This window comes from Austrofundulus limnaeus, unplaced genomic scaffold (genome assembly GCF_001266775.1).
Source record: "Austrofundulus limnaeus strain Quisiro unplaced genomic scaffold, Austrofundulus_limnaeus-1.0 Scaffold4, whole genome shotgun sequence".
Taxonomy (NCBI): Eukaryota; Metazoa; Chordata; class Actinopteri; order Cyprinodontiformes; family Rivulidae; genus Austrofundulus; species Austrofundulus limnaeus.
The window spans coordinates 4,966,685-4,970,567 of record NW_013952406.1 but is presented as its reverse complement, the minus strand read 5'-3'; positions in this window follow the sequence as shown (position 1 = coordinate 4,970,567).

Sequence of the window (3,883 nt, the reverse complement as noted above, 5' to 3'; positions counted from 1 at the left end):
TCTCAGTACAAATACAGCTGCTCCGTGACGGCCTCAGATGTTGGTTAAGAGAATATTGGGGAGCAAACAGCATCATGAAGTCCAAAGAACACACCAGACAGGTTAGGAATATGGTTTTGGAGAAGTTTAAAGCAGGCTTAGGTTATAAAAAGATTTCCCAAGCTTTGAACATCTCACGGAGCACTGTTCAATCCATCATCCGGAAATGGAAAGAGTATGGCACCACAGTAAACCTGCCAAGACAAGGCCGTCCACCTAAACTTACAGGCCGAACAAGGAGATCACTGATCAGAGAGGCAGCCAAGAGGCCCATGGTGACTCTGGATGAAATGCAGAGAGCCACAGCTCAGGTGGGGGAAACTGTCCACAGGACAACAATTAGTCGTGCACTACACAAATGTGGTCTTTATGGAAGAGTGGCAAGGAGAAAGCCATTGTTAAAAGAAAACCATAAGAAGTCCCGTTTGCAGTTTGCCAGAAGCCATGTTGAGGACACAGCAAACATGTGGAAGAAGGTGCTTTGGTCAGACGAGACCAAAATTGAACTTTTTGGCCACAATGCAAAACGCTATGTGTGGCGGAGAAAGAACACTGCACATCACTCTGAAAACACCATCCCCACTGTCAAATATGGTGGTGGCAGCATCATGCTCTGGGGGTGCTTCTCTTCAGCAGGGACCGGGAAGTTGGTCAAAGTTGATGGGAAGATGGATGGAGCCAAATACAGGGCAATCTTGGAAGAAAACCTGTTGGAGTCAGCAAAAGATTTGAGACTGGGGCGGAGGTTCACCTTCCAGCAGGACAACGACCCTAAACATAAAGCCAAAGCTACAATGGAGTGGTTTAAAAAAAAGAATATTCACGTGTTAGAATGGCCCAGTCAAAGTCCAGACCTAAACCCAATTGAGAATTTGTGGCAAGATCTCAAAACTGCTGTTCACAAACGCTCTCCATCCAATCTGACTGAGCTTGAGCTGTTTTGCAAGGAGGAATGGGCAAGAATTGCAGTCACTAGATGTGCAAAGCTGGTGGAGACATACCCTAAAAGACTTGCAGCTGTAATTGCAGCAAAAGGTGGCTCCACAAAGTATTGACTCAGGGGGGCTGAATAMTTTTGCACRTCGCACTTTTCAGTTTTTTATTTGTAAAAAATGTTTTGATTCATGTAAAATTTTGCTTCCACTTCACAATTGTATACCACTTTGTGTTGGTCTTTCRCATTAAATTCCAGTGAAATATATTTATGTTTGTGGTTGTAATGTGACAAAATATGGAAAAGTTCAAGGGGTATGAATACTTTTGCAAACCACTGTATATATATATATGAATGAAATGATGCAAAATTAACAAAAAAGTTGGAAAATCCATGACAACAAATGTTCCTATCTGAATGCACATGCAATAGTCAAATAACTTTTTCCTTACTTTTTTCCACTGGTCTTCACAGCATTGCAAAGACTGCCTTTAAAAATAAAATCATATTTCTGTATTTACAGTTGAACTCTGTTCATTTTTCACTGCTGTTAAAAACAAACGGGCAAATTCCTCTTGAAGCAGTTTGTGCTGCTTATTATCTGTGATTGTCAGCAGAGAGTAGGATGATAATAAAGCCAAATTACACCTAAATGTTTAAACAAGAACATCCAGAAACCAATATAAAGTTTATGTTGAGCTTCTATTTTATCTCATCTAGTTCAATGTTTACTTTAGAAGTAACTACAACATGATTTGGCAGACAAATATTGTTTGCTGCTGCGCCACTGTGGCTCATTTGAATTTCAATTTGGCTTGGAAGGAGGCAACAAGCGGGAGGAGGGGAGAGGTGATATAAGGTAGCGAAGAGAAAGTCAGAAACAAGTCCAATCACTCATAGATTAGAGTCATTTGTCTCAGTCTGAGGGGCTCTTGTTCAGTTGTTTTTCCAACTGTTCACTTTAAAGCCGAGGAGCTATTGAATCATTTCTCTCTGCAGCAAATCAAGAGAGCAGAAAAGGAGAATATATAGAAAGAAAATATTTGTAACGCTAAACTACAAGGATGATAGCTGTTTTATTTCATACGTCTGTCAGAAATGATCAGTGCTGATGTTGTTACAAAGATAAGCAACAAAAACAAACATGCTACCCTGATTTCATCATTTAGAATAAGCTTGTTTGAGTGACCCTGACATGTGACAGCATGTGACAGAAATGTTTACCTTGACTTCTGTGCAACCGTGCTTCAAAGTCTAAAAGAATTCAGCTTCTGCTTCTTCAGGCAGCATGAAGAGAATGAATAAGAGGTGAACACGAGATTAAAAAGTAACAAAAAAAGGGGATTTGGGCTCCCAAACACAGGCAAAGCTCTGCTGCTGGAAGATTTGTTCTGCAGCTTGGGCTTTTTCAGAAGAACTCATGTTCTAATGGCTGCTGATGACAAAACGAACAACGCAAATTTACACAGAGCTATAACTGGATTKTGTTGGACTTAGTGGACAAAACAAACAGCATAATGATTATGTCAGATGCTGTTAGCAGATAAGATGCATGCATCAGAGCAGGAAATGACAGGAAAGCCAGTGGTGAGAGCCATCTATAGTGCTGACTCATCCCTGGAACCTAACTTCACCCCAATAAGTATGAGGTGCCAATGTGTAAAATAAAATGTCACTTAAACATTTTCAATATTTAGATCACTTTGAGTGTAAAATCCAAGTTTAAAAACAAATCCACTCACATTTTATTGTTTTTAGCTCACCATTTTTGTTTGCTTATTTTATTAAATGTTAAATTTAAATGTTAAATGTGTGGCTTTTAAATCCTAAACCTAATTGTAAATGTTGAGGCTAAATGTCAAGTTTACATTTAGGAACACAGCGTTTGTCGATGCTGACATTATCTTCCTACTACAAAAACTATTGCTGCTAACACTGCTAACACTGCTAACGCTTCACTACAAGACATCAAACTTATAGTTGGAGCCGGCGTCCGAGCTGCATTTAAACTGCCAAACCACCGGTACCATCCATGTTTTTTCAGTGAACATCTTTTAAATTTAGGTTTTAAAGGCCATCTTCAGTGAAGTTAGCATTGGTTAGCAGCATTAGCTTTTGTCTCAGGATGATGATGTCACAACAAAAGACTTGAACCAACAACAAATGTGAAGGATTTCTCTAAATTTAATATTCCTGTTTCTTCTGGAGAATATGCAAACGTTTTTGTTGCTGTATCTAAAGAGATTTGCATTTTGTTCTGACAGAAACCAAGAATTAATTTCTCCTGTTCTTACGTCCTCCCATTGGCAAAAAATATTTTAACCTTTCTCCTCATAACAATAAGTCAATCAGATCTCTGTTTCAGAAGGAGGTGACTTCTATTCCTGCTGTTGTACCATATTTGAATGGCTTTCATCTTAATACATCTTGGAAATTTACTTAGTTGCTCCCTAATCACTTTCTTCTCACTAACAAGATAAAAGAAGTGRCCTTCAAACTTTTACACAGAATTTACCCTGCTAAAGACTACCTAAAGAAGTTAAACTTTGCTGTAAACTGTACCTTTTGTGATGTTCGCTCAGAAACTGTTACTCATTTGTTCTGGATGTGTTCTTACTCTGAAGTATTTTGGCAAAAATTTTTGACTCAAAAATATCAACGGGATTTCAGTTATATTGGAAACACGTCCTGTTTGGACTTCAGCAGACAGGAAAATGAATCCAAATGTCTTCTTTATCAATTTATTAATCATCTTGGCTAAATTTCACTTTCACATAAGCAAATTTTTGAAGAGAAAACCAAATTTTTCTGTTTTTTTTTAATCGAGCTTAAACACTATTTGATGACAATTAGGCCTTCTACAAATCAAAAAGCCAAAACAACAATATGGGTTCGTTCCAAACTTGGGAT